Source organism: Triturus cristatus, chromosome 2_1 (genome assembly GCF_964204655.1).
Source record: "Triturus cristatus chromosome 2_1, aTriCri1.1, whole genome shotgun sequence".
Taxonomy (NCBI): Eukaryota; Metazoa; Chordata; class Amphibia; order Caudata; family Salamandridae; genus Triturus; species Triturus cristatus.
This window is the reverse complement of record NC_140581.1, coordinates 678,306,131-678,319,464: the sequence shown is the minus strand read 5'-3', so window position 1 is coordinate 678,319,464 and position 13,334 is coordinate 678,306,131. Positions and strand designations below refer to the sequence as shown.

General features: G+C 43.7%; 1 long non-coding RNA gene across 1 annotated transcript; it reads right to left on the bottom strand.

Annotated features, from left to right (window-relative positions):
- Positions 1-5,183: 5,183 nt before the first annotated feature.
- On the bottom strand, positions 5,184-12,492 carry LOC146865749 (uncharacterized). The gene is made up of 4 exons (XR_014976693.1): positions 12,376-12,492; positions 6,803-6,863; positions 6,486-6,693; positions 5,184-5,686 (listed from the first exon to the last, which is right to left on the bottom strand). It is a non-coding gene; the product is annotated as an uncharacterized LOC146865749 (long non-coding RNA).
- Between the last annotated feature and the right edge of the window lie 842 nt (positions 12,493-13,334).

Below are 13,334 nucleotides of genomic sequence, written 5' to 3'. Positions count from 1 at the left end.
AAGGTGTACTTGAGGATAGAACATTCTGCATTTTGTAGATTCCGAGTCTTGACCTGTACTACATATCAGGCGTCCAATCGCAAATGAAAATAAAAAAATACAGATAACAATGAGACACCCCTCCCCCACCCACCTTGGCATCCCCTAATTGCCAAAGCCATGATCCCATAATACAACCAACTCTGCAATGGTAAGGAAAAATAAAAACAAGAATAACATAGCAAAAAAGTCCATCATAATCAAACGGGTGTTACCCATCAAGGGACGTAGCGGCACATACCACTCCCAGATGAGATAGGGAGGAGGCCGACAACAAAAAGTGGTGTGCTCCAATATGTGAACCAGATAGTAAAAGCCAATATAGCTGACAAACAGATAAATAGAGGGGCCGCTGGCCAATAGCAACAACTCAATGACCAAGCTATACCCCCCATGTGCAGATACCAGGTACCCCCAGAGCACATTGAACCTGTAAACAGCGAACAGAATGACATATCCACAACAGTCGCAGCCATTTCGATTACATGAAACCAATCTGGAAGAAACAAAGCCGATGTTTCTGACAGCTATAGGTGATGTTCACACAAACCCTGGCTCATGCGCCACCACCCGCCAAAATGACCGAGCCAGTCGGACTATCAGGCAAACATGCCCCCCATGAACAGTATCAAAACATGTGTATCACATCACGTAAGCGCCACTGCAACTCAATATACCAGGACACAGCCAGAAAAGGGAGGACATTATTTATCAATGTCTGAGGTCTGATCAGACGCCCGTTGTCCACGTCTCGGGGATTTGGCGTAATCCATTGCTAGTTTTGGATTCATAAAGATCTTCACGTTACTCTCCACACCTATGCGTAATCGGGCCGGGTACAGCATGGCGTAGGAGATTTGTTCCTTCATTAACAATTTCTTAACCCCCTGAAACTCCTTGCGCGCTGCTTGAACTGTGGCTGTAAAGTCTGGGTAGAAAGATAAGACATTACGTTGGTAATTGATGGTGCCTTTCTGACGGGTGATACGCAACACCGCGTCACGGTCCCTGAAATTCAGCAAGTGCGCAATGATAGGCCTGGGTGGTACACTTGGTGGCGGACGCGCTGCCAAGGTCCTGTGAGCACGCTCAACAACCAGAATTTGTGAGAGATTCTCTGAGCCACAGACATCACGAAACAGGGTCTCAACACACTCCTCCAGCTTCCCCACGTTCGTGGATTCCGGCAAACCTAAAATTTGCACATTATTGCACAGAGAGCGCTCTTCAATGTCCTTGTTTTTATCGTGAATCAGCGTTAGAATTTTTTAAATGTCGGTAGTTTTGGCAGCCACTTGTAAGCCATCCTCAGCGTCCGAGATCCGCTGTTCCGCCTCTCCTATCCTAACTGCCTGCTTGTCTAGCTTGGCGGAGATTAGATCCATTCGGCCGTTCAGTGCTTCTATTTTACCATCAATAGACTGAAGGCTGGCTTGAATGGCAGATAGTGTTTTTTCTAGGACGGTTGGGGCTTTCATAGCAGTATCTAGCTCAGAGTCAGGGGCCGTGGTTTGCGAGGATTTACCGCCCCTGCGCAGTTCAAAATTCAGGCGCGGTTAGGTTTTATCTGGCTTGCCCATGGTGACTGGTTGTAACTGGTCAGTGAAGCACGCAGCGCCAGGGGGGCACCACTGATGCACAAAGGAGCCTCTCACAGTCCGTATCCAGTGATTAAATGCCTGCCACCGATATAAATAGTCAGATTCAGCTGAGTCAAAGTATGTGGCAGTGTGCTGTGTGCTCAGTTGTTGCAGAGAGGCCTATGGGGATTTTTTACAAAATTCAACCGATATCTGCCTTACGCATCAGCCCCCAATCACTCGCGCAGGCCTTGTGCAAACAACGAAGGTCGCTCACCAGTTCGCCGGGGTCCAGTTCAGGAGCACGCAGTGACTCTCTGTGTGCAAGAGGCCCCAGGAAAGTGAATCGCCACAAGGCCTAGAGTGCGGCTGCCTCCGATCAGGCCGATGCACACCAGCGCTCCCGCTCAGACCGGAACCGCTCACCCGCCTCCTCCGCAGCGGTCAACGATTGCACAGTACGTGGCGCGCCTACCAGCAATCAGCACACCCGCAGCATCGATCACGACCACAAGTCTTCAAGCACTGCCTCGCTCAATGCAGCCGCATCCCCATCCGCGTTTCTCCGTCCGGCAGGCAGTTGCTACGCCAGTCACGGGGCCGCCATCTTAGGTACGAGCACTCACAGCAGAGTCCGCTATATCACCCAACGTTGATGCTCTGTGTCCACAGGCAGCATATTCCGGGTGCCCAAGTTATCCGCCAACCACTCCATCTGGAAAACAACTTCGTGGCCACAGAAGGAGCAGGATAATGTAAGGATGATAGTGGCGGCCGGCAGAGCTGCACTACAGTCCCAAGTCAAAAAGGAAGATCATCCTGGACTCATTCTAGGGTCATCCGATGACTTCAGCCAGGCTATTCCTGTAATTATCTGGGGAAGTCATCCCAAGCCATCCTGAAGTCTGCCCACAGGGAGAAATATTTAAATGAGATGACTCTTACTGTAATCACAAAAACTACTCCAGGATGGTGTCCTGATTACTTCAATTAAAAATGCGTGATGATCCTTTACAACTCCAAGAATACTAATTGACAACTGCAGGATGAGTGTGAATTACTCCAGGATGGTGTCCTGATTACTTCAATTAAAAATGCGTGATGATCCTTTACAACTCCAAGAATACTAATTGACAACTGCAGGATGAGTGTGAATTACTCCAGGATGGTGTCCTGATTACTTCAATTAAAAATGCGTGATGATCCTTTAGAACTCCAAGAATACTAATTGACAACTGCAGGATGAGCGTGAATTACTCCAGGATGGTGTCATGATTACTTCAATTAAAAACGCGTGATGATCTTGTACTTCTCAAGGAATACTAACTGACAAGTGCAGGATGAGTTTGAAATACTACCGGATGATTTCAGGACAACCTCATGGTTACTGTTTACAACCACTGGATGATTTGCTAACATCTTCAGAATTATTATGCATTACTGTAGTATGATTTTATGACAACTTCGAATTGGAGTTAATGTACACAAGGGTATTGGGAAAATACTACGGGCATCACTGCCTAACAACCAAGAGTACTCCGTGGAATTATTTAGAAGTAATCCCAATTCGTAACATCCAAGAGTATCCACTGGATGGGCACTCTTGGCTATTGCAAATGGGCATTACTTCAGAATGGTTTAACCCCTTCGACACGCATGACGGAACGGTTCCGTCATGCACGTCGGTTGCGCTGTGCGCATGACGGAACCGTTCCGTCATGGCCCCGCCCGCGCACGGAACCTTCAGCGTGGCGTGGAAATCCGCGCCGCGCTGAAGGGGTTAATAAAATGTTCTCGATGCTTGTATAACACTCCTAAATGTTTAAAAACAGACTTTCCAAATGTCCTTTCCTTCATCCTGGATTACTCAAGTCTAATTTAAAAACAAATTTGAAATGAAATACTTGGGTGAAACATGGTGTCCCTTTAAAAAAGAAAACCGTATTGGGTTTAAAACAGGATCCTTCTTTAACCAAGGACAATGATATAAAATGAATTTGTGAGGAGCGTTGGTGTTGGCAAGAATACCATTTGCATTGAGTAGCAGCCTTGCAACGTATGACCTTTCCCCATACTAATTGTGACAGGTCTTCATTTGAGCTAAACGACGTCACTCTAAGTTTTGATATGGTGACCTGTGGCAATACACCGAACAAAGAATTGGTTCAAGTAAATGGATCTGAAATTACTTCTCACTGTGTGCTTTTATTTCGCCAAAGCATGTACATGACCTCAAAGAGAGATAGTATACTGTTCAGGATAACATTAAAAGTAAGGAAAGTGAATTTTAAAAAGTCAACAAAAGAAGCAGCTTTATTGTGTGTTGCCAGATTCAGAGTATTTTGTCCTCTTTTGCAATTGCAGATCCTTACGACAAGAGCCCTTCTCGTAGTTTGGTTGTTGAGAGGAAGCCAGCTTGCACTAAGATTTCATAACATTCTGAAAAGATAACAAAAGACTATATTAGTACACTTTCTACAATTGAGTTACTTTAGATTTTCTTTTAGATTAGCTGCCTTAATAAAACACTGGATTCCCCTCCACCATAAAGGGCGCCTTATGATAGGTTTTAACACTGCTTTGCTGATGCTTCTGGTTCACATTTGAACTTAGGCCATTGATCAGATGGAAGGTGAAGAAAGAAAATATCCCTTTCTCAACTGTAAGAGTGAAGGGGAAAATTAGATTCAGAACAGTCCCAGAGTTTCAATATTATTGTAAAAAACGGCTCTTTATCCTCAAGAGACGGCGAATTTTAGGTTTTAATCTCCGCCACACATTGACCACAGTTTGACAGCATTGTGCCTTTAATCACTGCTCCTCTAACATTCAGGATAAATTACAGATGTACAAAGGTAAAGAGTGGTTTCCCAGTTACCAGAGTCTGTAAGCCACTAGATGTAGCCTGTGCAAACAGGGAGTAAACTACCTTGGGTTCAACTTATGCGGCCTTCAAGAAGGATATTGGCGGAAGGTCCACTGAACTACGCTTGCAGCAAGCCCGTCTGGAAAAGAAAGTCCCAAATTCCCTTGCGGCCAGTACATGAATGCAGACAAGCAAGTGTTTGGACCAGGGATGCAGATGAAAGTATGAAGTAAGGCTGGAAGCACTGTGTGCTTTCAGTGCTGTCATGAAGATTTCTAGTTTAAGGCCTGGATTGCTTGCTTATTTGAAGAGAACTGACTGAAGGAGTAAAAAGGCAATACAAAACAGCATAAAAGGAACACTGCAGCAATAACGTGAGCCGCTATGGGACCACTTAGGCCTTAAGGTTTTATAAGTCAAAACACATTTTTAATGTTAGTTACTGTTTTTACACAAACAATTTGCAGCTTTAACCTGAATGTTCGTTACCAGAAGGGTAATTAGATGATTTGGAATATCTTACCAAATAAATCTGCAATTTCTGGTTGATCCCTGCCCAATGCTCATCTCAGCACACAATTTCATAATGAATAGGGTTCAACAGAACCTCTACCAGCTACTGCATATCATCCTATATCATGATATATGCATATCATCATAAGCATTAATATATATGCCATCATATATACATGATTTTAAAAGTAAACGTTTTTGTTTCTGGCCGGCTAATTGACATTCATAAGCACCATGTGTAACAGTGATCAAAAAATGATGCATTAGTGCCAGAAATACGCATTGGTACTCCAGAACCAATTTCTTTTTGCAAAGAACATACAATGTTTGTCAAAGCACACAGCGCTGCCTGCAAATGATAAATAGCCTACTGATTTCCACACGTACTTCAGCTGGCCTACAATTCAGTAGGTGTTTTTATTATTATTATTTTTATTTTAAGGCACAGCTTTTGGTGAACAGAAACTTATTTCTGAGATATGCACGTGAGGAGTACAAAGTGCAGGAGAATTAGGAGTTTTAGGTTATGTGGTCAAAGTTGCTTCTACTCACTTGGTTTTAAAAGATGAGTTTCACTTACCTTTTGAGAAATCATTCTTATCTTGAAATTTTCTTACATTTGTTTGTATTAGTTTGAGCTCCTCATTCAGACCCGTAGCAGGGTAATCTGACGAATAGCTGTAATTTCCTAGAATAATTGACAAGCAGTTATACATGATTAACTTATGAAAAAAGTATTTTGTAAATAGGCACATAACATTGGGAATTCAACTTCTTAAGCATAAACAGAGAATGTGTGGTTGAGTTTCACTAATTCTCAAATGAAATGATTGCCCACTGTGTTGCATGTTAGGAAATAAATTAAACCCACCCACACACAACAGATGAGATAACGCACTTGAGCAAATCAAATAGGAAAGGAAACCCTATGTTTCGCTCAACTGCACCAACACCTTATATGGCATATTGACTGGTGAATATCATATTTATTACAAGGTCACCACTGTGAAATCCAAAGCACCTGCCACCATGAAACGACACACACTCATCTAACCTTACACAGGACAGAACATCTCACATCCAACTCAGCACAGGTACGCCATACAGTCATATATCACTTTGCTCCCAGAAGCACTTTCTGAAAAGACATACCATGCACAAACATGCAGCAGAGCACATTAGAACATCAAGAGAGGCATGCATGTAGTGGTACTTGTAATGCATGAGCCACCTAGAGGAGCAATACAGCTATGTACAGCAGCAAGAGACCCTACATAGCGTTAAAGATCCTTTACGAGTCAATTAACATGCTGGTTCTTATTATGTGATACTGCAAAGAGCATGTCATCATCCTGAGAAATGAGCAAATCGATCAATAAAAGTGTTCTGGCAAAGACTTCTAGCACCAAAATCCCACACCCACTGCTTCCAAGACAAGACAGCACCTTCCTATCATTTCCCACACTCCCTTTGTGTTGTCGACTTACCTGCTCGGGTCCTGTTGACCCGGAGTCGGGAATTCGTGGTACCATGATTGGACGTCTCTGACATGTTACGGCTCCGACACGCGGGTCTTCCTCTTACATGTTGTTGATCTCTTCTTCAGGGTTTCTGTCCGCATCCATGTTCCCTCGCCGGAGGTACCAGCTTGTGTAGCTCTGTTTCTTCACGCCGGAGTTTCTTCAGCCTCTCGTCCTGTACAGAATACAATGAGAGAAGAAAGATATATTTAACCAAAGAATCCTGATCTATCAGGTATATGGTAGGATGATGATGTTATATATGGTTAGAAGGACATAGTTACTTATCTGATCCACGGAGAGTGGAAAAATGGTTATTCTTTTGCTTCCCTTATTTAACACGGGCTGGATATAAAGAAAAAATAGATGTAAGTTAGTTTCTGATTTCTTAAGGAGACGCTATATCCCTATCTGACTCAGCACCTTTGTGTGTAGATTTTTCATATTGCATCCTATCTAGGAAAATATGTTTTTTGCCTAGTATTAATTAGGATGTATATTTTTGGGGTCTAATTGAGTGCTCAAGTGGCATTTGTTGAGGTTAGTCCCCCTCATTGTTTTTTGCAATTATACATATAACTTATTTAACCATAAGGTGAATAGCTAAGCTCACAAAAAAGGGTAACTGCCATTCTGCAGAACCAGGCAAACAAAGATGTGGGCTCTCAGTCATGCTGCAAAACCAGGCTAAGAAAAAGCAGGGCCCTGGTCGAAGGTGCATAACATAGGCTCAAATACCATATACCAGTGGTTAGCTGCATAGAACACATTTAATTCATGCTACTTACACTAGATGTGGAGCACTGGTCTGTGCCAGACAAAAGAGCTCACATTTATACGGGGTCACTGGTCCGTGCTTCATACTCTGGCTTCACCCACAGAACTAGCCTATGTTACACAGTAGCGTTTAGGGGGGACAAAAGAAAATAAATAGTGCCACGTTTTTTGGTTTGCGTTCAGTGAAGCAGCCCCGATACCAGGAGTGGGGCCTAGTAGAGTTACAGAAGGACAGCATCACAATACAAAGGTTTACTTTTTGCTTTCATACACTTTTTCCAATATAAAAATAATACCAGAGGTAGCCAACATATCATGCGTGCTCAGATATGGCCAAGAATGACCCTCTTTATGACTGGGCCAAAGTTTTCCAATGGTTGGGCATCATGCAATGGTTGCCTAGTTGCCAAGGAAAACCATTATGTGAGGATCAGCATATCACCAGTGTTGGCAATGGGAGCAACACTACTCCCTCAGGCACTCACAGAGCCTTGAATGTTTTTCTAGATGACATTTTACTGCTGTCACGATGCCAAATGGTGCTCCAGGCTGCCTTGCTTTTCCCCTCACGTAGACAGCAGCAGTTCCCCGATTAGTACTCCTGGGAGAAGTAGACGCGAGTCCTTTGGGTAGACTGCAAGAGACAACTGGGAGAGAGACGCCTACAAAAGAAACTCCACACAAGGTTATATCAAAAATGGCCTTTGTATTATCATAAAACACATTAGAAACATAATCACACATTTACACTGTGCCAACTGGCACTAGGCAATATTCACAGGAGATTATATACAGGACCAGGCCAATAGGGCCACGGTCAGAACCATCAGAACACGCAAGTAAACTCAAATATAAAAACACAACCAGTAACTACTGGTACCATAATGACCTAAGCATTATTGAACAAATTGTGTGATCCTGAGCAAATACCTTTTCAATTTTTTCAACATAATCTGTTTGGTCATTGTGATCAAATTCTAAATGTTGTAATAAACATTGCACATTAAAAATAAAGTTAAATATACAAGAGCTATGCTATATTTTACTACTAAACAGGCAGCCACAAGTGCAGTTACCTTGAAGACAACAGGGTAAGGATTTGAATGGTGCAGCAGGTGCAGTGGCACCGGTCCCAAAAGTTGTCATAACTCCTCTAAACACCCAATATTGCTATTTTGACTACTAAACAAGCATTCAAAATTGAAATTACCTTGCAGTTATCAGGGACTTTATTTTAAAGGAGCAGCAGGTGCAATGGCACCAGGGCCAAAACGTGTAGGGACCCCACCAAACCCAGATCACTGCTAAATGATACTACTAAACAAGGCAGTTACAAATACATTTATCAAGCACGCAATAGGGTCATCATTTGAATGGTGCAGCAGGTGCAGTAGCACCAGAACCAATAGCTCTAGGGACCATGCTAAACACCTAATATTGCTATATTTTACTACAAAACAGGCAGTCACAAGTGCACTCGCCTAGCAGACAACAAGGTCATGACTTAATATTGCAATATTTTACTACTATAAAGGCAGGTACATTGCAGATAAAAGGGGCTTGATTTGAATGGTGCAGCAGGTGCAGTGACACTGGGCCAAAAGCTCTAAGGACCCCGATAAAAACGCAGAATACTGCTACATATTACTACTAAACAGACAGCCCTGTTTTCCCTCCGCCCACCCTCCCACTTACTGACAGTAAAAGAAGAAATGACACCCCCCTCCTGGAGCCTTAAATAGCCCTGGGACCGCCACCCCAAGGCTCCCCGTTGATCCCCATGGTTGCCTTGGGTGGGACTAGGGCACCCAGTCTAGAAGCCAGGCCCCGGGCAATGGTTTCCCAGAGGCAAAAATCAGCCCCTTGAGTGGGGCTGCGTGTCCCACCTCCTATGTAAAAATAACAAATACAAAAATAAAGGTCAGGGCCTGGGGGAATGTGGTCCCGGGGCGGGGACCATGTGACCCCCTTCCCTCCTTAAAATGCTGGGTGAGGGCTGGGCAGCTGAATCTTGATGAGCAAACGGTTCTGGGTGATACCAGTACTGCACAAAAATGTAAAAGGTATCTCCATAGTATAAAGCAAATAATGTTTTAAAAGGCGAGTTATTTCAGCCTCGCAGCATAAAAGAAAGCTGCGCGGCTGCTATGTTAAACATAAAGCGCGGTGCTGAGTATTGCATAAAACTTAAATTCAATGTCAGCAGTAAACTTTTTAAAAAAGGTTTTCACACCAAAAGTTAAAGCGTGTCGCTGCAGCGAGCGCTTTTAGTAAATATAAAGGTGGCGTGCATTTGTAAATATAAAAGCGTACAAACAAAAAAAGTGAGCACGACTGCTATACTTGAAGCAGACTGCGCAGCTAAAATAAAAGCGGACGGCGTGATGTGATGTGGTGTAGGGGCAAATCATTAAACAAAATAGTGCTCACAGCCAAGATAAAGCAGACCGTGTAACGAGACAAGTAAAAGGTCCAACGGCGTGATGTGATGTGGTGTAGGGGCAAATCATTAAACAAAATAGTGCTCACAGCCAAGATAAAGCAGACCGTGTAACGAGACAAGTAAAAGGTCCAATTGTTATGGACGGTAACAAATGCAGACAAGGCGAAATCAAGAAGGGACTAACAAGCCTAATAACGACTCGGAAGGCAGCATTTATGAAGGACATTGACACAAGCCAATTAAAAATATGTGCGGAGAGTGGGCAGGACCTTAAAGCCATCCTCCAATACTGCATGCCTCGCAGCAGCGCATGCGCTGCATAGGCTCGACCTAAACACAGATAAAAGGGAGAGGAAGAAAGGAAGAGATATCGGAGTGGTAAAGACGGATAGGGTACAGAAAGGAACGAGAAGAGTGAAGAGAACTGGTAATAGCAGAAACTGGAGTGTGAGAAAGGAGGCTGATAATTAAAAGTGGTAAAGGCATGTAAGGGAAAAAGGAGATCTGGAAAAGGAAGCGTGAAAAAGGTTAGAAAAGAAAGTGGGCAAGAAATAAAGAAAGGTGAAAAGTAGGTAGGGCATATTATCAAGGTCCGGCGTTAAAATTATCGCCGCTTTATCAGCAGAAAACTGCCGCTAAAGCGGCGATAATGGGCTTCATAATATGCCGTCGAGAATTCCCATAGAAGCCCATGTTCTGGTGTCAACATGGGCTTCTACTGGAATGCTCTGCGGCATATTATCAAGCCCATTATCGCCGCTTTAGCGCCAGTTTTCTGTCGCTAAAGCGGTGATAATTTTAACGCCGGACCTTGATAATATGCCCCTTTGTGAGGGGAGAGTTGAGAAAGACTGGATAATATAAAAGGAGCTTGGTGAAATTTGAAGGAAGAAAAGAACATAGTGCAGGTGACAGGAAAAGGATGTATGCCTCCGCTCTATAATATATATGTCTAGAAATAAAATATATGAAGTTTAGGGAGGACAGGCCTGTATCATTGCTGGGCTCACCATATGCATAGCTCTGCTGCCCAGACACACAATAGTGATTCATTCAACGTGACAGGGTTTTCTGCCATGAATAAGTTTTACTTTATTAGTTAATTGGCTCAGTGAAAACCTATGAAAAAGTCACCAGGAAAGGAATATAGGCAGAGAGAATTATATTTATTATTATTATTCTCTCTGCCTATTTTTCCTTTCCTGGTGACGTTTTCCCCCGAAACAATTAACCAATAAGGTCAAATACAATAAAATGACAGATGAATGGCTGTGGAATGGGGAGGTTACTTCTAGATTAATGCTCTTGACATGGTTTGCAAAGTTTTTATGTTGGGAACCATTGCCTGCTAAAATCCCAGAAAGCCCCTTTGAAAAGAATTCTCTGAAGACATCTGCTTCTTGTCATGAAAGCTCGGAGGCCTACTCGGTGATACTGCACGCATGGGGCAGGCAGAAAATGAAAAAAATTAGTCAAATGAATAAAATGTAGCCATGAACAGCTAGGTTTTCACTAGGCAACTAAAACAGCTCATCATATCATCGCAACTTTCCTACATAATGGCCAGCTATTAAGTGTTATGCCCAGAATCACAGGATGGGGATCCCACGCTAGGACTGGAACCCGGGCCCCCAGTTTCAAAGTGTGCAGGTGTAACTGTGAGGCCATACCGAAGACTGGGTATGGCGAAAAAAAATCCCAACTTCAATCGCCACCACACATGATTTTTATTAATAGAGCATGTAATTGATCTGAGCCTGAAGCACCGATGTTGCAAAGGGAACTCACACACACTGCCTCAATAGGAAGTTACCTGCAGCGTCCCAAATGTCTACAAATTATGGGATCCAATACCCATCTCTAAGAAAAGCCCCAACATTTGGTAAAGTTAAGTGAGAAGCGGAATCCTACCTCCAGCTCACTCACATACCAGACATGCCAACCCTCCCGATTCAGGCGGGAGACTACCGATTTCAAGGCTAGTCTCCAGCCCCCCCCCTCCCCGATTCTGCAAGCAAAAACCCGAGTCCTCGGGGTTTCAGCAGACATGGCGTGGTATTGTGTAACGTGCTAATTCTTCCAGCAATAGTCAGAGTAGCGATGCAGGGGCTCTAGAAGGGGTGAAAAACCAACAAAGCCCCATTAACAAGCGAATTATCTTTTAAAGATATGTGAAGTACTCGAGGGTGACTGTGTGTGTGCCTGGGCTGCCACATGGGGGGAGGGGGGTTGGTATATGCACTGCCAGCAACCTGCCAGGCCAGTGAGTGCAGAACACTTGCATAACCCTCTCTCTGCCTGCCATTGCGCTCCATGCTTCTGAAAGGTAAGAAAAAAACGTACATTTGCGTTTCAAATGTCCGATCCTGCAGCAGCTCACTTCCAAAGCCCATACATGATAGTAACCCGATCCAAGGCCCCATTCTCCCGATTTTTTGTAAAGAATCTCCCACTTTGCTCTTCTGAAATGTTGGCATGTATGCATAAAGCACTGCATTACAGCGCCGCATCTTAAAAAAAGGCGGGTTCCCGCCTTTCAAACAAAACCGCGGCAGAGTACTCCAAAGTGGCGGGAAATCACACCCACCTCACTTCCACATCTTCTCACCTGCACCCTCAGCCCCACGAAAAAAATACCTAAGAAATGGAGCACTTTGCTTCTTTCCCGGTGCAGCCCGATCCGTGTGCACATAACCCGGTCTCCTCACTCGGTCGGACACAGAGTAGTACTGTACAACTCAGCTTCCGCTTCCGTTCCAACCAGGGACGGGTGCGGCATGGTAGGCCTGGATCCTACCAAAACGAGCCCAAAGGTAGCCTGTAGTGCTGCTCCGAAGCAGGAGGGGCTGGGAAAACGTGATGCAAGCAATTAAGGAATGAAAAGACAGCGGCCGACTTTGAAGCTGGGTACAGTGTAAGTCTCCGCGGGAGGCTCAGAATCCTGTGATTCTGTGCAAATCGCTCAAGACCAAGTGTTTTTATTTGCAACTAATCTGCATTCAGGTATGACCACAATGTAGCTGCAAGTAGTGCAGAAATAGTGAATTATTCCCTTTGTTTTGCAAAGCTGAATTTGAATTAAAAAATATTCTATGCGGAGTATTGTATTTATTCGTTGTTTTCGCCGTTTCTTAGTATACATTTTAAGTGACTTAAGTATATCCTCTGTGCTAATGCAGCCAAGTATTCTTTTAGCGCGTAACAATCACAGGTTTCATGGCATGTTCATTGAATTTTAAGCATAAACAAAACGAAAAAACATTTTTGCATTCCTTCTTTATCAAAGAAAGGCCAAGGTTAATGTAAAACAGTCAGCGACTCAGACTCTACTGACTTCTGGAAAGCCGGAGCGATTAATGGGTCCTCCGTGACACAAAGCAGCATCTGTTGCCTCAGACAGGGATGCCAAGTGGGGCATAGCTAAACATTAGTACTAGCGCGAGCAGTGACATTTGATGTGTGATGTTTTTGAAAGGTCGCAAGTCACCAAGCTCCTATGTATAGCTACATACTTAGTGTGATTAAATAATTGAAAACAAGAACATAACTGACTGTGCTATACACTAACTTCATACTTGTGTTTGGGGCCCAGTTGT